The 24,195-nt window shown below is 44.0% G+C and overlaps 1 protein-coding gene and 1 long non-coding RNA gene across 17 annotated transcripts in view; both read right to left on the reverse strand.

Annotated features, from left to right (window-relative positions):
* The window catches only part of CAMK2G (calcium/calmodulin dependent protein kinase II gamma), a 301,123-nt gene that overhangs the window by 202,596 nt on the left and 74,332 nt on the right, over positions 1-24,195 (reverse strand). The gene's annotated exons all lie outside the window — the stretch shown is intronic.
* LOC141072863 (uncharacterized) lies at positions 11,921-18,729 on the reverse strand. Its single transcript, XR_012226882.1, has 2 exons — positions 18,314-18,729; positions 11,921-13,258 (listed from the first exon to the last, which is right to left on the reverse strand). It is a non-coding gene; the product is annotated as an uncharacterized lncRNA (long non-coding RNA).

Consider the following 24,195-nt stretch of genomic DNA (forward strand, 5'->3'; position numbering starts at 1 on the left):
GAGTGAATCTACAATTTTCATAGTCATGAAAATAAAGAAAACTCTTTGAATGAGAAGGTGTGTCCAAACTTTTGGTCTGTACTATACCTTAAAGGGGTTATCTGGGACTGTGAGATATGGGAAAATTATATCATTTTGATTTCTGATGGAATTCCCCATCAAAATAAGTTTGGACCAAAAATACTTGCTTCAGACCACTGAGCCCCTTCATTGGCATGCATTCCCCAAAGCCATAAAAAGCCATGCAATGTTTATCTTTAATTAAAAACCTTTGAAGATAGGTAACCACCAATTAGTACAAGGGTGTGAACTCTCCTGCAGCTACAGGCAAACTGATTCAAGCACATGGAGACAATGTGGCACTATAAGTCACAGCAGGCTCTGAGGTATTGAATCTGGAAAATGACCAATAACAACAGAACGCAATATCTCTGAGACTAGCCAAGCATATTATCCGAATCGGCATTCCTTCCCCCATACATCCGTGCCCGGCAGCCACCTTTAGCACACTGCGTTATTAAGTTATAAAGCATAGCTAACAGGAATTACATACGGTACGCATATTTAGTCTCTATGAGCATTTAAAATCCAGCAGAACCCAGTGGCGGCACCACAGACCCATTCAGAGCTTCAGGCGGAAAGTTATGGGCCATCCATGATTCTGGACAGAAAATCATATTCTCACACATGGGAGGAGGGAGGGAGGCAGCCCAGCCCAGGGGTGGCAGCAGAGTGTGTGAGGGAACAGCCTAGGAGATTTAAGGCAGATCCTCCTTTTGGACTTAGTTTTCTACTGGCAGGAGGATACATTAGATGACACTGCCAGGAAAGCCTGTAACTAAGATTTAGACCTGTGATCCATCAGCACCTCCCTGTGGTCACATGCTACAAAACACTGTAATTGCAGCCTATCTATATCCTTTGTACTACACTCCTGACTGTGTACCTGTATATTGTTCTTGTAAATATATACCTGTATAGTTCTAGTGCGCCTTTTCGGCGATTAAATATAAAATTAATCTTGGTCTGTTCTTTTATCTCGCTACACGAATCCCCACGTCCACATGCTCCGTTAATCAATCATACGCTAACCGAGTTGGTTTCTGACCCGATATAAGCCTGTTGTCAGACGGGGTTTATGTCGAACGAGCAACTGGTGGCAGAATACCATACTGTTTTAGTGAGGAACTCTGGCAGAGATGGCCAGGAGATATATATATATATATATATATATATATATATATATATCTATCCCCAGCCTGGACTAGTGATTTATATCCCCACTCACTGGGATCGCCTCATTAACTTGTACCTTGTAAGGGAAGCCTTTCCGGCGACTATTTGCCCTAGGTGCAGTTCCCTGAATGACCTGGGGCAAATGAAGGCGTCAGAGAGCCGATCCCTGCTGGGTCCTTCTCTCCCCTCCCCTGAGGTGAGCGAAGTCGACACCCCCTCCCCTGTGCAATCCGTCACAGAGACTATTATTTATTTTAATTTTTTACTATGGGTCTACGACCTAACAGGCAGCTAGCATGTGGCCACCGCCAATTGCTGCTGTCCTTCAGCTGTCACACCCCACAGTGCTGTTTCACATGCAAAATGCAAGATTAAGAGCTTGTACAGAAAACAATGAGAGGTCCGCAGCTGCACAGGGCTATTGCAGTGAAATCCCACCGCATGACTGCTGATTGAAAATGAAACGCAAGAGAATGTACGGGTGTTGTTCAGAACGGCCACTGGGCATCTCAATGTGGCCGGATAGAATTTTCTGACTGAAAGGCTATAATGGAATATTAGAGGTACTTCACACTAAGCGAGATCGCTAGCGCCGGGTATGGCTGATCGTGCAGGAATGTCCTGGGCCACTTTTCGATCGTTGGTCTCCCGCTGGCACCGCTGCGTGTGGCAGCGGGAGCCAATGATCAGCGAGCTCCCAGTGCTGGGAGCTGGTATCCAAGGTGAACAGCGGGTAACTAAGCGCGCGTGTCACTTAGTTACACGCTGTTTATCCTGGATACCAGAGTCCTCGCTGATCCTGATCGCTAGCGAGTCTGCCTGTTTGAGAGCTCACCAGCGATCCTGACCAGGTCGTACCGTTGTCGGGATCGCTGGTGCATGGTCTAGTGTAACGGGACCCTTAGGCCTCCATACACATCATACAGCAATCCGTAGAGCAGCAGGAAGATATCTCACCCGGATCCATCGTACACAGCAACACTCCTGTGATCTCTCTGAGAAAGCCGCTGCCAGACTCCTCTGGAGGCCGTTCATCTCCGGTAGAACAAAAGGATCAGAAGTCCAAAAATGGACACCATGAGACCCCGTGCACAATATGGATAACAGTGGGATCAGCCAATGTTAGTCTAAGGGTACCGCTACACTTAGCGATGCACCAGCGATCCCGACAACGTTATGGATGGCTGGTGCATCGCTAAGTGGTCGCTAGTGAGCTGCCACACAGGCAGATCTCACCAGCAACATAGCAGCGGTCGGGGGTCGCTACTTACCTGTCAGACACGGCGATCCTGACGTCCTCCTGCCCGCATCCACGCGTCGCTCATCGGCGCCACAGGAAGCACCCGACGAGAAATGGTCCAGGACCTCCTCGCGCGATCAGCGATAACCAGCGGGGGAGCCGGTCGGAGGTAAGTATCAGACATAGCGATATCGCTAGCAATCTCGCTGCTGCGTCACAAAACCAGTGACGTTATAGCGATACTGCTAGCGATCTCGCTGTGTGTAACGGGGGCTTAAGGTGTATGGGGGTCTCAGTGTATTAAACCCCCATGCAGCAGACTTCATTATGTAACAATGAGGGTGGCTTCAGACACAACCTGGGAGATAATGGGATCACTTAGCCACTTTCTTAGACATTCACTCTTGCATAGTGACACTTGCAGATCTATAAATGCGTGTTTATATACACAGGCTTGTCATTTAGGTTTACTGGCCTTTTAAGTGAACAGCCAAGAATATAATTTCCCTTCTATGCATGCAAAACATTTTGCAATAAGACACTTCATCACTGCACTGTAAATTAGCGAACTGGATACAGACCCTTCCAGGGGATACTAACCTGAAAAATATGCAGGGAATGTGAAAGTATTCTGTTTAGTAATGTGGTGTCATTACAGTTACTAAGAAGGCCGCAGAGCTCTTCTGTCCAGTCACATTCTCCAATTTAAAGAAAAGAATAAAAAGTACTGTTATCTGTTGGGAAATATTTGACTTGCAGCGTTCCATATTTCTATAGCAGGTGGGATACTCCAGAACAGTGACAAGGACCAAAAATTATTTCCCTGCCCACGCAAAGAAATATCTGCAGCCAAATGCATAAGTCTACGTGCCCGCGATCCAGAATAGTAGCGGTGTGGATGCCGCTCGCCTGCGTCCAAAACACTGCTATTTCCTAATCGTAGGCACATAGCCTGACACCCATTACACTTCCACACTGCTATGGAGATACACAAATTGCAAGGGTCGTGGAACAGAAATTACAGTAGGATTAACCCTCCTAAGCTGTCTATATATGCATGTAGGTCACAGAACGGTGAATTAAAGGATACCTCAACTTCTGCAATGTAATGAATGGTTCCCTAGAAATACATATTTTTCTTAACATGTAAATGAGCTGTTAAAATCCATGGGCAGGACATAGATCTCCATGATCATCTGTCTCCAGAGATTATTTTATAGGAAAGTGGGAGTTACCAGTGCGAGACATGTAATGACAGACAGTTTGCTCTACAGTTTTACATGTCTCAAACTGGTAACTCCCATTTCATTAAAAATAAGCTCTGGAGGCAGATTCTCAAGGAGGTCTATGTCCAGCACATTTTAAGAAAACATTGATTTCTTGGAACATTTCAACAAATCGCAGATATCAGGATATCCTATGACCGTCATGTCAATATATATGGCTCAGGAGGGTTGAGCCTACTGAAAGATTCCCTTAAAAGTGTCAGACATTGATTTAAATTGTAAACACCTCTCCTAGGTCATTGTCTTAGATGATGACAGTTTCTTTTGTTACACCTGGCATACCTTCCTCCATTGGAATACTGCATGTATCGGTTTGTGAACAAGAAGTATTTTCAGTAGGATTCTTGTGTTAAAACAACTTGCAATTTATGTGCTCAGGCTCTTGAGCATCATTAAACTGCTTAAGGTTTCAAAAGAAACCGAGCAGCTAAAAGAAGTGACCTGACCATTCTTCAGCTCTGAAGACGCTGCATACTTTACACTACAAGTCTATGGGAAGGCTCAAAAGACTCTAACATGATGCCCGGCTTCTTTTCAATCATTTTCCAACATTTTGGTATCAGAAACCGCTAGCAGTTTATTCATTGAAGAATGGACAGAAAATAAAAATGGCTGGAAGGATAAAGTTAAAAAAACGACCCAAAAACTATGAAGAAACACTAAAAAAATTCCAACACTAGTGCTCAGGCAACAACCAAGAGAGATTTTAGGACAAAAACACCAACGTGTTCTAAAGAGTCTTCCTGTTGGAAAACTCAATGGGCTTCCCATAGTTTAAAAGGTGTCATGTGCTCATTCCCTAAAGCTACAAACTCATCTGCTCGCTCTAACTTCTCCCATGTTGCCATATTGGCAACTCAGCCAGGCAGATTCTACTCTACACTGATGAGGAGCAAACACCCTGAAACATGATGTCTGTAGATTAGTTTCTGACTTGGAATTTATACCTGGTCATGTTGAAAGGTAAGTTAAAGGGAACAAGTCACCTGGAATAAATGTTATTAACCTGCAGATATGGGTACAATCTGCTGGTTAATAGCGTTGTGAACCTACCCAGCGACGGCACTTAGACCCCTGCTGTCGGGAGGAAATTACCTTTATTCTCCACTGCAGCATTCAGGTTTTAGGGCTCATACTCACATGCGAGAAACTCGGCCGAGTCTCGAATGTCAATACCTGGCACTGCCGCCGGCACTCGAATCGTATGTATTTCTGTGCAGCTGAACGCTCAGATCTGAGTGCCGGGTATTGATGTGCGAGACTCGGCCGATTTTTTTTGCATGCGAGTGTGGGGAGGTTGAGCTGGGTACGGTTCTGTCTGTGATAGGAGACAGAGAGTTTGACAGCAGGTGTCATGTGGCAGTCTGCCCATCAGAGGTCACTGGAGAGTGCGATGGCAGTGATTATGTAACTGTCATTTGAGTGTTACATAACTGCCAGAGGTCAAGGTGACTCTGATTGGGCAGAGGTGACTGTCAGGTGACAGAGGGTGGGGCTACCTGGTCTGTCTGCATAAATACTGAGGTAAGGTTCCAGAAGATTCAGTCAGCCAGGGGAGCTCACAGGTTAGGAGAGTCTGTCACACAAAAGGAGACCCCTCAGAGACTTTGGACAGTGGAAACGGTCACGGGGGGTGACCCTATTTGGTCAAAGGCAGAGACGGCCTGTGAGGACCTGGATTATTGGTGGACTTTGTAAGGTGAAACGCCGTGGTGGATTGGCCTAGGGCAGCCACGGCGGATAGAGCCATGAAGTACGCCTGACGGCGAAAGTGTACAAGTGAAGGTACCCGGGCCTGTCTGCAGGAGGATAACAGTGTGAAACATCTGTCGTGTTTTGTTCTGGTCGTCGTGAGGGCGGGCAATAAAAGCAAACCTGTTGAATACGATTCCTGCCTCTGTCTCGTGCCTGTCGACGTCAAGAAGCGGGTCACCCCCCATTCCTGTGAGTACAGCACACCTCCGCCGCCTACCAGCCACACCACCTAAATACCACAGCACGCTACCCTCCGCCCCAGCCTGCCACCGGTCTCTACATTTGGCGTAGTCGGCAGGATCCTTCGCCGCCAATACAACATCTTCAGCGGCAGGCCTGCCACCAAGGAGCAAAGGCCCCAATCTGTGTGGGGTGAAGTACTGCTTTGTCTTGTTCCCTGTGGATTACAATTTGGAGAACTGGACTGTGGATTGCTGACTGTTAAAAAAAAAGACTGTGGTGATTTGGGACCCAAAGCAACAGGCACAGACACTGCTGTTTGTTCTGGATGGCTCGGCGCTTTATAGCATCCGCCCCTGGAGGGAGTGGTGTTCGTTGGAAGAGAACTGCACCCTCATATTCCAAAATTTGAAAACCTGCCTAGGGAGTTTCCCTGTGGAGCTGTCGGGCCTGGAGGTCGGCCCTGCCGGACGGCGGGGTGAAGACTCATGGCTAAGAATGGAGCGATATGAAAGTCTGCAGGGAGCAGCGGCGGCTGTAAAGGTGAGCGTGCCCACGGTCCCGCCTGCAGCATTCCAGCCCAACCTGATTTCTACGCTCCCAGCATCGGACAGACCACGGGGTCCCGACACTGGCCCTCAGCCTCCCCGCCCGATGCCTTGTGCTGTGATGCCGGCTGTTCCGGATGACGGTGTGTCCCCTGCCAGACTGACGGCCGCTGTATCAGCCACGCTCCCGGCCTCAACTGAAACCGGACTTACGGTTGCAATGTCTGCAATACCAGAGAGCGCGGCCGCTGCTTCATCTGTGGCCCCGCCCGTGGAGACCTTGGTTCCAGCTGCGGCCTCGCCGACGTCGCTGCCAAAGCCGGCTGCAGCCTATACAACTCCGGAGCCTGTGGCCGCTTCTGCCTCGCCCATGACCTCGACCGTGGCCCGCCCACCGGACTCTGCGGCCTAAGCCGGACCCTCTGCTTGGGTGGCGGAGATAATTGCAAAGAAAAAGGCCAGAGAGCGGGAGGTATGGGCCCTGCTACATAAGGAAGGGGGAGTGCTCTCCTCAAAGGAAGAGACGGCCTGTGAGGACCTGGATTATTGGTGGACTTTGTAAGGTGAAACGCTGTGGTGGATTGGCCTAGGGCAGCCACGGCGGATAGAGCCATGAAGTACGCCTGACGGACAAAGTGTACAAGTGAAGGTACCCGGGCCTGTCTGCAGGAGGATAACAGTGTGAAACATCTGTCGTGTTTTGTTCTGGTCGTCGTGAGGGCAGGCAATAAAAGCAAACCTGTTGAATACGATTCCTGCCTCTGTCTCGTACCTGTCGACGTCAAGAAGTGGGTCACCCCCCATTCCTGTGAGTACAGCATACCTCCGCCGCCTTCCAGCCACACCACCTAAATACCACAACACGCTACCCTCCGCCCCAGCCTGCCACCGGTCTCTACACGAGTATGAGCCCTTAGTCTTGGGGTGGCGCTGATTCAGTCACCGCTCAGTGCATGAAGAGAAGTGGCTCTAACGACTCCCCTGGCCCTGACTAACAGCCAGACCCAATGCTGAGCCGCTGGGCACTCGGACGGTGATGCTCAAGCGGATGTGTGAATGTAGCCTAAGGCCTAACAACAAACTTACTGCATTAACAGTTTTAATTGTTTTTTATCATAGTTGAATTTACAAGTAGTGATTTTATTTTGTTACATTTGTAATAAAAAAAAAATTCTGGTGTTTATTAAGACTTCTAGAACAGCCCATCTAATAAAACACCAGAAAAGCCTACCCAAACCATGCTGAGAATGTTCTGGGTAAGAAGGCACAAACAAAAACTCAATTGTGTTGCTCTCTTTTTTTTTTTTAAATTCTCTGTTTTAGACATTTAAGTTACACTTGACTATAGCAGTTTTATCCCCAAAAGTTGCTGTAAAAATGCCATGAAAATCAGCCATGAAAAGAGGATTCATACATGAATGAATATAACCGTAACAATATGAAGATGACGTGCAGTAGATTAGCAGCTTCTTCCTTGGGCTCTACTAGATTACAGGCAGTGGGACCTTCGGCTGACCTGTACTGCTGTGTTATAGTGAGTAAACCGAGCTTAATCTGATTGTTTGGCATGTCATTGTCTCTCATCTACATTGTACAGAGCCACAGAACATGTTGGGACATAAATAAATGATGAATATATATTTTAAAAAAAATCTTGGGTAGTGAAGTTAGCGCAAGTAGAAATGGGCTTCACAATATGCAAAAATAATCTTTGCATGTATTATGTGCTTTTGTGGAGTGAAATGCAGCTTCACCAAGTGTCTCAAGTGCATCAAGATCAGCATCAAAAAAAGGAACGAGCAGGAGTGGTTATGTGAGTTTGCACTTTTTTTTGTATCATATATATGTTTTTTAAAGGGATTTTCCACTTTCAGGAAAGTGGACCACAAAACACTAACATACCTACAGCAACAAAAACAGGTACTTCTCTGGGTCAGATAGCTCCTCGCCACAGCTCGGGTCTTGATGTATTGGCTCCATGTTGACAGCGCTCATCACTTTGTAGCCAAGGGCAATGCGTTCAGTAGCATGTGCTGTCTACCTCGGTACAGCCAGATGAGCCCAGCAACTGGCTACAGCGGGGACTAGTGTTGTCAGCATGACGTGGTGGGGAGTCGGCGGAGGACCGGAGGAAGGTAGGTACCGGCTTTGTTTATTATTCTAGGCATTGTTTGTGGATTCGGAGTCCACTTTCCTGAAAGCAGAAACCATCCTAGGCCTGTTTCACACATCAGTTTTTTCCCGACAATCAAGATCCGCCAATTTTTTTTAAAAAACGGATCCGCCAAAAAAGGGGCGAATCCATTTTTTACACCCATAGACTTACATAATTGGCGGATCTTGACTGACGGTCGTCCGTCCCACCCGTTATTTTGCGGATTCGCCAAGATTTTAGCGGCTCCCGGGCGGATGAGACGGAGCCTGCAATGTTTTTTTGCTGTGACGGTCCGCTATTTTAACCCTTAACTACTGTCCCAGGAGCCGCAAAAATCTCTCTCTCCTCAAAGATGCCGTAATCCTCTCTCATGGAAGTGACGCGCGCTATCTCATGGATGGCGTAATCCCGCGAGATCGCGGCGATGGTGGCCCGCGCGATCTTCTTAAGTTCTCATCGATGCCCGAGATGCCGTGGTGGCCCGCTCGATCTCGTTCATGGAGGTTCTCTTACAAACCAGCAACATCGCGGCGATACTTTAATGAGTCCGCGGTCACTTTAATTGGCGCCGCTTTCCTCCTTCCACGGATCCGTGGTCCGCTGTCATCCGTACTTCGATGAACGGCGACGGATCAGTTTTTTCCCCCTTGGCGGATTTCAGCTGACCGCTGCCTACGGATGTGTGAAGCAGGCCTTAGGCCGCATTTACACATACAGTATTTTACCTCAGTATTTGTAAGCCAAAGTAGAGGAAAAGTATAAAAGAAACACGTCACCACTTCTGGATTTATCGCCGACTCCTGGTTTTGGCTTACAAATACTGATGAGAAATACTGACCAAATACTGAACGTGTGAACGTGTCATAAATTTGTATCTCTGGGTGTAATCACTCGCCAAATATTTATTGCTGACATTTTTGTACCTGAAAATCATTTCTCTTAATGTGAATGGGGAAATTGGCAGCTGATAATACCCCTTACACCTACAGGATGTCGGACACTGCACCAGGTGAAGAGAACTGGCTGTCACACAGTTCTAAGAGACACGGGCTTGAAGAGGGCAATACCGGGTATTAGCCACATATTCACAGAAGGAAATGTCCTATCTGTGAATTCACAGCCAAGTCACTTTCCTGTAATATCACTTTACTGAACGATCGTTGCCGTTATAAGTTACTCCATTTATGATAACAGCTTAAGAGGTTATTCACATGAACATATAGTGGTCAGCTTTTCTTCACATTTATTTTACCGACTTGTATAGCGCCATTAATTCCACAGCACTTTACAGACCATCATCATCACTATATTTCCTACCCGTCTATGGATCTCATTATCTAACCTAACCGCATCATAGGCAGAAATGATGCTGCTCATTCTTGCCGTGACACACATGTGGATTGGACGTGCGGCCGGAATACAGATACATGACAAAACCTAGTTACATGGATTTGTTAACTTCCAAAAAGGACGACAAATAAGGGCTGCTGGTCATACGCTGAGCCAGAAGAAATTTCGAAGTTCAACGAGCTAGTTGCATTCAGGGGTTTATCCATTTCTGACATCGTATGAGATGGACAAAAATGCACATTTATGTAAAGGGGCTATCCAGTCTCAACAAACTGAGCCTCCATAGAGCAAAAAGAAAAAACAGCTTAATAGCATGGATGCCGATTTTTGGATCCTCGCCGATCTAATATTGATGACAAAAAATAAGTCATTTGCTCCAGCGGTTACTGGATGTAAACACTTTGAATGGAGCTGTAAAGTGAAGTGCAATTCAATGGGTAGCAACCAATGCTGGGCACTGCATTACAGATGATAATGCCCAATCAAAAGAGTAGGAGCCGATGTGCAGTACCCCGCAGCGGTCACTACAGACTGCATGGCACTGTAAACATCTGCCGGACAATAATGGCAACAGGCGATCAGTGGAGATGCTGGGTGTCGGACCAACCTGATAGTGATTACCTATCTACAATCTGATGTGACAGAACAACCACTTTAAGACTGTTCTGCTTCTCTCATCTAGTTTTATGCTGTCAAAATTTAGCAGAACACCAGATTACAGTGGCATATGTCTTTTCATAGGTTTGGCGCAACTTAATAAATACAGTCCACATTGAAACTGCAACGCCAAGAAGGAAAAGTCACGGAATTATGGAAATCACAGAATGGATAAACATGTTACTGACATACAAATGATGAAAAAATAGAACCAAAATCTTCAAAACATCTTGATTTATTCAGTATGGAGTATGAGCGCCACATGCAGAAACCCCTGCACTTACACACCTTGTCTGCTATCAATGAGAATATAAATGGTTGTCTGAAGATTGATCGGCTGCGCTGAATGCACTTGGTTCAATCATCAAGTTCCGCTGCTGGCAGCTCCCTCTTTAATTCTCGACCAATGACGTCTCCCATGAAACACATCTGAGACAAGTCCACAGACGTTGCAGGCCATGGTAGCCTTTTTAGGTCACGCAGGCTGCTCACTTTAGCAAGCACAAAATGCAGCTGACATTTGTGTGTTGAAAAATACATAAAACAGCCAACCACCCCCTCCCCCCATATCTATGGATCCTATAAAATATGGTGTGACAGCATCTGTATAGAAAACCATCTGCTAATAGCGTACAATGGACAGAGCATGACAAACGCTAATATAATATATATATACACACACATATATATATATATATATATATATATATATATATATATATATATATATATATACACACACACACATACACACGCGCACATATACAGTTATACAGCACATACAATTACGGCACATGTCAGAAAGGGGTTAAACTTGAGCAGCCAACAAAGATAGCATACTAAAAAAAATAGAGTGAATGGATAAAATTATATTCAGTCATGAAAAATCGAAGTGCAATGTGTTTGAATTCTATGGTTTTAAGTATCAGCACATAATAAAAACGTGGTCTTTAGAAAATCATAACATTAGGTAAATGAACAACACATGACAAATTGCATCATGTAATTAGTTAACAAAAACAAAGCAAAAATACAGATGCAGTGTGTAAAAAATTAAGAACATCCTTACTGATTCCATAAGAATGAACTGGGTAAGAACCAGCCAGGTGCTGTTAATCAAAAGCCATTTATTAATCATTCAAAAATGAGGAAGTTTTGGCAGTATGCTGGCATGGAGCATTCATGCATGTGTTCACACAATGCCAAGTAGAAAGACACCAGCAATGATACTAGATTGCTGTAATTGATGCTGCCTATCAATCTGGGAAGGGTTATAAGGCTTTGTCCAAACAATTTGGAGTCCATCATTCCACAGTGAGAAAGATTATTCACAAGTTGAAAATATTTAACACAGTGACAATCTTTCCAGTAGTGGATGTCCAAGCAAATTCACCCCAAGGTAAGTCTGAGCATTGTAGGAAAAGTCTAAAAAAGGATGGCTTATTTAGAATGGTTATCCACCATCTGGTAACTACATTGAAGCACCAAATCACAAGAGCATATCACCAAAAAATATTAATGAAAAATCAATTTATTTTTGATAAATATTACATAAATACATTGTAATGAAACAGAGTACAGGAACAAAGAGAAAATGACGGATTGACTCCACCACAAGTTGCATACATTGCTGTATGGTAAGTAACCTGGTACACAGAAAGCAAATAAGAGCAAAAGTTTATTGCTAGGCCTTTTTCACACTTCAGTTTTTTGCATCAGTTCAAATCCGCCAAAAAGTCAGACAAGCGGATCCGTTCTCAACTGATGTGAACGGATGCCACAGGATCCGTTTTCAGACGGATCCTGAAAATGAGGAAATGTAAAGGAAACGCTGGCCGAGGAGAGGGAGAGAGGGAGAGAGGGAGAGAGGGAGAGAGGGAGAGAGGGAGAGAGGGAGAGAGGGAGAGAGGGAGAGAGGGAGAGAGGGAGAGAGGGAGAGAGGGAGAGAGAGAGAGAGAGAGAGAGAGGGAGAGAGTGTTAAATGAGTGTCTGGAGGATTCGCCAGAGAAAAAAAAACGTTGCAAGCTCCGTTTTGAAATCTTTGAGGATGGCGACGGACAGAAACTTTTGGCGGATCCTCAAAAAAAACGGATGCAACGGACAGCAATCCGTCACAATCCGCCATTAATGAAAGTCAATGGGGAAAAATACGGATCCTCAAAAGAAAATTGAGGATCCGTTTTTTTTCAAAACCTGGCGGATTGTGACTGATTGTAAAAAACTGAAGTGTGAAAGAGGCCTAAGTGACTTACCCAAGAGTATATACTGCCCTGTAAGCACAATAGCCTAGTAAAAAACCTTGGAGAGTCACTATGTGCAAAAAACGCCTTCTCTAAAGAAGGCCAATGCTGCTGATCACTAGATAAAACCCCACCTGGAGGCATATGTGGTATAAACTTGCAGACATGGCCATAGAAATAGCGCTACACACATAGTTGATCACTTAAATGTAAACAGCACGTGGCGTAACTAAGGACACTTTACCTGGATCCTAACAGCAAAAAGAGTAAAGTGGGAGTCCCGTCGTGCGACCCCGACGCGCACGTTTCGCCCTGCTTCCTCGGGGGGGGGGGGCGTGACGGGAATACAGCAGAGCTGAAGAAGCTAACCCCGCCCCCACCAAGCTGTGTATATACAATGTCCATAGATAGTGAGGTGCTTATCAGATGGAGAGAGGGCGTTGGGACTAATGTAGTCCAGCAATATTCATCTCTTAGGGATAAATCCTTCACAGTTCGTAAACAGCACACATTTTGATAAGTGCCCCATCCCTGAATTCTGTGTTTCAACCTCTATCTCCTGCCATCTTCTGATTACATAGCACCTGCTGACAGATTCCATGTAAGGACCACTGCAAAGAAGAACAGACCAAGATTCTTTCAGAACAATGTGAGAGATTTGTCAATAGAAATTAATGTTGCTACAGGTGGTTTTACAAGCTATTGATTCATGAGGTGTACTTCATTTTCAGACACTGCTTTTACATTTTGGCCTCTCTTTAATGGCATAATGTAATTTGTGATATGTTGTTGCTCATCTGAGGTTGTATTTACCCAATTTTAAAACCTTCTAAGAGAAGGATGTTTGCTTTTTGTGTGTCATGATAAGTAAAACCATGGAATTCAAAGAGGGTGTACTTAGTTTTACTTATGACTGCATAAAGAAAGAACCCTTAAGCGTGTTTAATTTATACAATCTCTAACAAGGCTTACATCCCACAGACCATGACTACTCCAGGATGGAGAGAATACAGCGAGCAACCAAACAAGGAAAACAAACAAAGACAAATAAAATAAAGAAAAAAATATAGAAAAAAATCAAAATGTAAGTGGCTATGCCGGTCACAAGTTCTTCATTTTCCGGCTGACTCAGAGTAGTCATATGTATGAAGTCCTAAAAGAGTACTATCTTTGCGTTTTCTTCTGGAGGAGAAGAGTGCCATTTCACATAGGCGACAAATGTGTTAAAAAACAAAAAAAAAAAGTCAAGGAGGAGCATCAAGAATACATCCAAAAATATCCCTGAGATACATAGTACCATACATAAGGTGTGCAGAAACAGCTGCATTTCAGGAGATACAACAGTAGAGTATTAGGATAAACTATTTCACTGGTTAGACAATGCAGACTGCTCAGCCACCTTGAGTAAATTGGGTGTGAGCAACATAAACATTAACAATTCATAGGAAGCAACACGTTACATAATAGCCAATGTTTTTCCTCCGAGGTACCCCCTAGGTCCTTTCTGCCACCCTATCCTATTTTGTCAAAGCTAAAAAATGTCATCTGGCTCGCTCTTTCTTGTGCTTTGTTCTTCCTTGCAAAGAAACAGAAAAACACAGTAAAAGCCAACTTGAGTGCAGCATGGAGGCAGCCCAAACGCTCAGTACCCCACACTTCTGCTGCCCATAGATATTAGAATTCTATCAGTGGATTCCACTTTAACATGTCAAACTGCCAGGGGCGGACACAGCGAGAACGGATCGGAATATTATCTCAGAGATGCTTCCAAGAAGTATCATTTCTCCTTGCTGAGAATGACATGCTAAGCATGTCGAGATGAGGAGACTTAAAGCCACAATGCTACTCTGGGAAATATGCTAATTTCTCCGCAAGGAGAAATGATACTTCTTGGATATCGGTCAGACGCCTCTCTCACAGCCAAACCAGATCTCACACTTTGCACTGACGAGGGGAAGTACCCCAAAACACAGTGTCTGCAAATTGAGATTCTGGCTTGGCTTTTGTCCTAAGTCATGTAACAAGGCTCGTTAAAGGGTCAACATTGACTTTTAGGATTGCTACTTCCAATAGGTGGCACTAGAGTTCTAGTCCTCTTCCTCTCTGAAGAGACAATTTGCATAATTAGAGATGCTTCCTGTGCATTAGAAAGTGCGGCGTGTACATAGAAGCGCTATCAGCCTCTATACAGGTTAGTATGCTACGTTCTGCTCTAGTGCAATAATGCAGCATTTACAGTCTTATGTCACCTAGAATACTCCTGATACAGTCATCCAGTATAGAGATTTGTGCAGGGGCACATCTAATACACAATCTGGGAAGATGCTAGGATACTAAATGAGAAAAGCGAGGGATTCTGACAGACAAAACAGAAGAAAGGGCAGAGCAAGAAAGAACAAAAGAAGCAGACCAAGCTGCAGCAGCTGAGTGGGAAGGCTTGCCCAGATTAACATGTTGAGTCTTTTTAAGTCTCTTACTGGCTAATGGTTACAGACATGGCAGTAAAACGGGGCTAAAAATAAAAGCACCCGTCAGTGAGTTACTGTATGGGTGGCCATGTTAAGGCCGAGGTGTAAGGACATTGGCAGGTCATCAATGACAGGGGAGCACTTACTTTCTTAGAGAAAACTCGTGTTTAAATGTCTTAATGATGCTGACAGATGAAGTCGCACATTATTATTTCTATCAGCAATGTGCATATACCCATACTATCCGTTTCTGAGAAACCCATCACTTTATTATGGAGGAATCTTTGGTTTGGCTTAAATCTGTAATCATGTCGCAAGAGCTGCAAAGTGGTAGGACAATAGTTTATAAGGTGGCAACCTTAATCATTGGCACTAAATAGACAGCTTACTTTTATCTGAGAAAGAGCTAGGTTTAAATCTCCCAAATAGCATGAGCAAGCCCAAGAGATGGTCTACTCTAGCAGGTGGTCTTCACAAGAAGAAACAGTACCCCCTAGGCCTTGGTTACTGTCGAACATGGCTAGACAATTTAGGAGTCAGCTATCCATGAACAAGGATTTTTTTTTAAGTATTTAGGCAATAAGAACATCCAAGTAAATCAGGAGAAAAAAAAAAAAAATAATTTTGTAGTCGCTTTAGGAATTGTTTAGTTACTGCTACAGAAACTTTGTACACCAACCAGTGAGGCTAGCAACGTTACATTAATTAAAATTTAAGCCTACACGAAAATCACTCTATGACACTGGTTGCAAAATGAAACCTTAATTTCCCATCACAAAAGATGGTAAAAACACTACACCTATGTATTGTCCAATAATAATAATAATAATAATAATAATAATAATAATAATAATAATAATAATAATAATTTCCTAAATGTACACATCCATTTTTAAAACAGATTCACGTGTCCTATACGGGGAGCCGTTAAGCACAGATGAAAAATCGGAAAACATACTTCTACCATCCGTGTTTCACTCATTTTCACAGATCCGTGGTTAACAGTCAATGGATAAATAAAGGTTCAGGCAGTCTACTTCTTTCTTTCAGTATTAAAAAATTAATGTGAAAAAAAAACAAGCGTAAAATGAAGGCTTAACGGATGACACGTGAGAGAAACGGTCCATAATCAATAGATGTAAAAAAGGACATGGATGGGCGAATGCAGCCTAAAAGGTGAGGTCACACCCATCAGAGCAAAGGATTAAATCCTTCCTAATCCCCTCATCGAAGTGGTTCAACTTGGCTTGTAGATGTACCAAAAGTAATATTTAGCATTGTATTCCAAAAAAGAAAAAACACCCATCCAATGAAGCATATTTTCCACGGCACGTAGAGACTCTGGTATCCTTTTATTATTTAGTGATTGACTATTACCTTCTCCAGCTCTACAGGAGGTCTCGGTCCCTTTGTGAGGAACGCTTTTTGCCACTTTCATGATGACAACCAATATATTTGTATAAATGCATCATACCCTCCCCTTAATTACTCTTTCCAAGGATGAATACATGCGCTTATTCTCTAAAATATCGACTTCACTCCACTTCCTTCCAAGTTAAAGGTCAACTTGAAGCAAATTTTATTGTGTTTTGAAACACCATGGCCTTTATTCTTCTTTAATAGAAAATTAATAATTCAGATCAATAGCCTCATAAAAGCTAGGCAGTTCCCTACCACGAGCAAATACCAGCATGAATAATAACTGACTTCTTTAAGAATTGGACCGACGTGCCAGCACTAAGAAGTGCGCACAGCTACGGTATACACCTGGAAAAGCTCCCGGCACACAACTTACATTTATATACTGAAGCCCATTCACACAAGAGAGGCAAAACGGGGTCCACTTGGCCACCGACTGGCATGTGTAAGCACACTTTTTTTCTTTTTAGTTAAGACTGCTCTTTCTGATACAGAAGACCCCAATAAATAAAAAATTAAAAAGATGATGCGCAGTAATTTTTATTTTAACAATTGGAGCCGTTGGGTGATAACAGTCATCAGTACATCTTAAGAGGGTTTTACACATAGCGATATTGCTAACAATACCGCTAAAGCATCACCGATTTGGTGTGATACTTACTCCCCTGCTGTCCATCGCTGATCGCGCAGCTCCATTTCTAGTCGGGCGCTTCCTGCTGGGCTTCCTGCTGGCGCCGACGAGCGACGCGTGGAGGCGGACGGAGGACGTCAGGATTGCCGCGTCTGAAAGGTAAGTAACGACCACTGTATCGCTGCTGCATCGCTGTGAGATCTGCCTGTGTGGCAGCTCACTAGTGACCATTTAGCGATGCACCAGTGATCCTGACCGGGTCATATTGCTGGTGCATCGCTAAATGTAAAGGGGCGTTTAGACCTCGCCAACATACAGAAACAGCGCTGTGTAGACAGAGCAGGAGATACACTGGAAGAATAGCACCATGGGGAAACTAGTCCTGGGGGTTTATTACAGGAGCACAACGACCTAAAGGTGACATAAACATTACAACTGCCACGTCATCAACCTACACTCAACCGGGTAACAATGGGCCAGGAAAGAAGATTGAAAAAGAGCCATATTGTTCTGATGACAGAGGCAGACTGAGGGAGAAATGGAGGGGGATGTAATAACGAAGGATGAGATAAAATATTACGAGAAGATAAGACTCTGAAGCTGCTGTCTAGCACAAACTAAGTAAAACTGAAATGTTACACTTGCGGTGTAAAAGGTACTGTCACACTTAGCGATGTACCAGCGATATGACCCGGTAAGGATCGCTGGTAAATCGCTAAGTGGTCGCTAGTGAGCTGCCACACAGGCAGATCTCACCAAGCGACATAGCAGGGGTCGGGGGGTCATTACTTACCTGTCAGACGAGGTGATCCCGACGTCCTCCCATCCGTGTCCACGCGTCGCTCGTCGGCGCCACAGGAAGCCCAGCAGGAAGCGCCCGACGAGAAACGGTCCAGGATGTTCTCGCGCGATCAGCGATAATCAGCGGGGGAGCCGGTCGGATGTAAGCATCAGACATAGCGATATCACTAGCAATATCGCTATAACGTCACAAAACCAGTGACGTTATAGCGATATTGCTAGCGATATCGATTAGTGTGACAGGCCCTTTAGTTTATGACTCACATTGTTACATATTCTGCAAGCAGCTTTACAGTGGAAATATTAGTATTGTATCTCCTTCGTGATTCTATTAGGGAGCTACTTACAAGAATACTGTTTTGTGAGTTTTTCTGTATTCGAACCTTGAAACGGAGAGCAGTCAGTAACTTGACAGCGCTAAATAAGAGAATAGGAAACAAGTTTATACATACTTCTTTTAGGCTATGTTCAAAACTTGTGTTTTTGATGCGGATTTTTTTCCACAGCACTCTTGGCAGTGAGAAACTAGCTGCAAAGAGCAGGTTTTGCCGCATTATTGCAAGGGTACATTTGTCTCTTGTGCATGCTGATAAAAGTTTAGTTTTGTGCAAAAAAACAATTATAATATACCATAATATATATACACACACACATATATATACATACATACACACATATACTAGCTTGGTAATATAAATAAATATATATATATCTTATTCTACTTCATCAGGTTTTGACACACACAAAAAAAAAAAAAAAGCACAGATATGTGAGCTTTTCTTCCCACCACCCATTGAAAGCAGCAATGGGTGACAACGCTGAAAAGAAAAGCTGAAATAAGTGACATGCTCCCAATCTCCAAAACACAAAGGTTTTGCACAAAATACTGAGGACAAGAAAACCAAGCTGCGTGCATGCGATTTCTGAAATCTCAGACTTTGCTGGTACTGTAAAACGCAAATGAAAATTTGCCTAAAAGAACCACAACGCGTGAATGCAATTTTCTTACGATCCCCATACATTGGCAGAGACGGACATAGCATTTGGTGCAATCTGTGCAGGCGCACAGGGGTCCAAGAGGTAAAGAGACCACTTCCCCCTCCAAAGCAGGTGGGATTTTGTATTATGGCGAGCTATTGGACTGGAAAGGGCCCATATACTGTTCTTGCACAGGGGCCCTCTTCTGTCTGTGGCCACCAGTGCACATTAGACTAAAGTCATCCGAACCCATAGATATTGGAGGGATTGGCCAAATTTAAAGGAAAGAGAGAGAAAGAGAGAGAAAGAGAGAGAAAGAGAGAGAAAGAGAGAGAAAGAGAGAGAAAGAGAGAGAAAGAGAGAGAAAGAGAGAGAAAGAGAGAGAAAGAGATAGAGATTTTTTTTTTTCCCCCGGCACCCAGACAGAATTTGGGGTTAATTCAGTGTCTGGAGGATCCGCCGGCCAAAAAAACGTTGCAAGCTCCATTTGGAAATCTTTGAGGATGTTGACGGACACTAACATTGTGGCGGATCCTCACAAAAACGGATGCAACGGACAGCAGTCAGGATCCGCCAATAATGAAAGTCAATGGGGAAAAAAACGGATCCGCAAAGAAAAATGGCGGATCCGTTTTTTTTCAAATTTGGCGGATCTTGACTGATTGTCAAAAACGGAAGTGTGAAAGAGGCCTAATGTGTCTACAGGTCGCTCAACTTTCCCCAGGCGCAGGTTGGTGCAAGGAAAAAAAAAAAATTCAGCCTGAGAAATTCAAAGACCGATACTTTTTGCCCTCCCTGAATATAAACTGCTGGAGTGTGACGGTATCTCTCCCCATAGAGAACACTGAAGCGAGCCGAGAAGTCATGTGTGGGGCAAGTCAGCCAGATGATTGGGGCCTTTAGTAAGAGCAGGACTGAGAAAAGAAGATTTACCATGACACTTGCAGCAATGCCAAGTGTCCCCAAAGAATTCAATGTCCAGGGCTCCATGTCGTTCACAGCTCCCCAACTTTTCTCCTCTGCTCTTGGGAGTCACTGCTCCAGCATCACTGGATGAGGCCGGTCACCACTGCAACTAGTGATTGACTGAGCGGCCTTTAATAGCATTTAATGTCTTGAGACAGTGGCAGGAAGTAAAGACCAGAGGGAGACCTCGGCAATGAAGTAATAGGATTGGTGAGGAGAGCTTCCCTTTATTTTTTGCACACTATTAGCACTTTGCCAAAAAGAATTATCCCTGCCGAAGAGCTCGTGTAATTAAAAAAAGAAAATGTGGCACCTTCAGTTTCCACTTCACATTGAAGTCTAAAAGGTGTATAGGAACTCATAGCTTATAAAAACAAGAAACACCGCACCACGTGGCTAGATTTGTATGTGGCGGGAGAGCTTAACTGAATATACGCCATAAATGAAGTGTGAACAGAGCCCAACATCTAACAATCTACAGAATATTGGTAACACCAGCGAGGCAGACTGGTACCACACCAGATCAAAATACTTGGGCCCCAATGTTTTGGGCAGACGGGCACAAAATATTCACACATCTGCCATTCAGGGGTTGATTGGATCCTCATTATTGCTAAAAAAAGGGACCTGTCCCGGAATTAACAATGTAGTCGGTTAAGCTAATGAAACAAATCTCCTGATGAGGTTGGAGTACTTACACTGTAAGTCCACGGAAGAACCCCATTTAAAAAATTTTTTCCAACCTGATACTTAATTAGCTTTTTACGAATCCAGCTAGAACTAAAAATGCTTATCTTAATGGCATGATTATGTAGTCACTCTCTGGTGAAATTTAAACATAAATATACCAGCCTCATCAGGTTGGAGAGACCTGTTTAATAATGTCAAAGCAGTGGACCCTTGTCCGATGGTTACATGGCAACATGGACCTGTTTTTATTTGGGTTGGGTAGTTTAAGGATTAATGCTGTCTCTAAGTTTCTTCTTTCAGGTTCTGAGGAATTGTTTTATTAATTGGCTGGTTATTAACCAATAAGAAATCGAGTTGTGTGAATTGACCCGGTAACGGGCTTTGATTGGTCTGCCTTTTCGGCGGGAGTAAAAGACTATATATACTAGAACCTGAGGTGATTTCATCACTTTTCAACTTTGAAGTTGAGAAGATGCCCGCCCGCCCTTCCCAATTTTATGTATTTCTCTCTTTTTCCGTCATGAAAACTTTATTAGAGTTGGGTACGATTGCTCTTTTCAATGAGCGAATTTTGGTTATCGGATTAATAAAGGAATTATTTATGGAATTATTTATTAAAGAATTAATTATTTGGTGGATTTTGTTTTTTCCCATGGATTTCAGTAACCCTTAATAAAGTTTACATGGCCACTTTTCTCCACATATGTCTGGATGTCTCAATTATTTATTATAGAGTATTTAAGTTTGTTGGGTCCTATGTTGCCATGTGTGCAGCTTAAATTGTGAACTCTGGTGACAAATCTGCTTTAAATCTGCTCTACTATTTATACTGAGTAACTGAGCACTGACGTACAGTTATTGCACAACAATAGTGATCAATGCAGCATTATTCTACATATTTCCATCTCAAGTCTCCAAGCTGGCAAATACCTTCCCAAAATGGCAGCACACACTTCTATTGGAGGGCATTTCAGTTGCCATAGGCAAGGTTTCAGCACAATGACCACTACTTAAAGGGGTTTTCCCATGAACAAAAGTTCATTTTATTCACTAGATCTTGGAATCAAAATAAGGTCCACAATTGGAATTAATAAAAACCTTCCAGTGCTGAGATAATCCTATAAACGTTCCCCTGCTGTGTACTGTGTAATGGCCGTGACTGACCGTACAGGAACATGGTCTGATCATACCACAGCTCCTGGGCAGGGGAGGAAGCAAAAGAGTATACAGACAGGACAGCACAGGGTGACAGCTAATTCATTTCGTGAGGTAAAACATTTCTCTTCCAGTTTTTAAACCATGTTTTGCCTCACAATCCGCTGTGATCCTGTGCTGTCCTGCCTGTATACTCCTTTACTTCCCACCTTCCCAGGAGCTGTGGTATGATCAGAGCATGTCCCTCCCTGTACGGTCAGACGCAGCCATTACACAGTACACAGCAGGGGCACATTTATAAGATTATCTCACCACAGGAATATTTGCTTTAATCACATCCAATTGTGGAGCCTATTTTTATTCAACGATCTAATGAATAAAATTAATGTTTGTTCATGGGAAAACCCCTTTAAATGGAGCGCAGGTGAGAATGTAAAAACTACTGAGCACCCTAAACATATCTGGGAGAGTTGTCGGATCACTTGATATGGTTTTCTTTGCCAGCAAACTATGAACTTGATGTCACTGGGTTCCTGTAACAAATGGCTACACAATCTGGTGCTTAGCTATGTCTTCATTACTGCCTAGGAGTGGAGACCGCCATTGTAGATCGTGGGTCAGTGAAGAAGTTTGACGAGTTTACGATATGACCCCATCTACTTAATGGACAGTAACAGACCAGCTTAGTGTATATTGCTATAGAGAAAAATAAATCAGATCTTAGCCAATCTTCAGATGGCTCTGTGGCAGATGTAGCTCCTATTTCGCGTCTAGCCACTGTAATTGCTTCCGGAATATTTTAAAGTGTGTGCAGAACCCTAGCTGATCACTTATTAATGTGAGTGCAGGGCATGGAGTCAGACCTCAGCGCTACTGCACTTGTCTGTGGATGTATAATCCTCAGCCAGAAAGGAGCTGGCACCTGGAAGTTTCACAAGCTGCCCTAGTTATGCCGTGCAGCATCCAGCTGCTACTCTACCAGGGGCTTGTGCCCTGGCACAGCAAAACGACGTGTGCGGTAATGCCGGGGGACAGCCCTACACCACTGACATGGGACACACATTCTACGGTCCCGCCCGAGGATTGCCTGCTGACTTCCCTTACAGCTCTGCTAATTCAATAAGACATGTGCATCATCTCAACCCCCCAAGTCTGTATCTAAACAATCTGTACGGTCCACACACATACCACAGAGTGACAAGTGTGTATATTTCATCACATATACATTCAATGGTATAATGGATCAAAGTAACGGGATGTCTCGAACCACATAGTAATGCGCTTGCCTAGCAAAACCAGCAGTCATATTTAGTGTTACGACAAATGGATAATGACTGATATAAATTCCTGCAGTAATGGACCCCAACAGGGAGAATTATTCGTGAGTGCTGCCGATACGTAGACGACCTATAAAAGAGATAGAGGCCGAGTCACTACTACTATAGGGAGAGAGATCGGGTACAGACGGAAGGCTTATATCCGCTTGTACAGGGGATGCAGTATTATATTCCTGCAGTATGGGTACACAACCAGATGTGCCACCAACGAAGGCTTATGGGATTTGTAATGGCTCTGGTATTGCTTATCACTGCACATTGTCAAATTTGCATAGAACTGTAAAAAGATTGTGTTTGTTTTAGAGATAGAACCATGAGCTGAGGAGTCTCTACAAACCCAATTACCGTATGTTCGTAAAGTGAGAAAGCCGTCAACTGCTGTAACCAGACATGTGAAATATTAATGTCGGAGCATAGGCTATCTTCAGGTACAAGCAGCGAGTGAGTGAGTGAAGGGGGTTTTCTGCCTGAAAATGTTCAGCACTAGCCCCATTTCTGCAATATTATTTATGAACACAAAAAAAAGTCAAGGGAAAAAAAAAAAAAAAAGCTTTGTCAGCGGCCTCTGGATTGGCTGCGGTGCGAGTTCTGCAGTGCAGATCTGAGCACATAGCAGAGGATTCCCCTGTGCTTCGCTCCCTCTCTAATGTGGCACAGCATTATGGGATTCTCTAGTCACTAATCAACAACCGAGAAGCCGGTTATCCGTATTACTGCAGGATGGCGCACAGCCGCCATAGCAGGTCGCACACAAGACAGTAAAGTATACAACACCCACAATCCCTCCGCACCGGCATACATAACAAACATCTCATAAAAGTCAGTGCAGGCAGCACTGTACATGGCAGGCACAGATGGCATTCTCACAGCGTTTCAGAATACGTTAATTCTAGGTACTTCCAGTACACATCCTCCTACCTGGCAGTGACATGTAAGACTAGCCATCACAAATAAGAATGTGCCGGCACCACAAAAGGTGGGGTGTAACTCGGCAGAACAACTCAGATTCCTGTGCCAAATAGGGGTGACAACCCCAGGAACCTTAGGCTGCTGTGCCTGCCATCAGTGGTTGTCACCCGGCACCTGCAGAACAGACTGCATTA

The sequence above is a fragment of the Dendrobates tinctorius genome, unplaced genomic scaffold (genome assembly GCF_039654945.1).
Source record: "Dendrobates tinctorius isolate UK_male_01 unplaced genomic scaffold, ASM3965494v1 ptg000292l, whole genome shotgun sequence".
Lineage (NCBI taxonomy): Eukaryota > Metazoa > Chordata > Amphibia > Anura > Dendrobatidae > Dendrobates > Dendrobates tinctorius.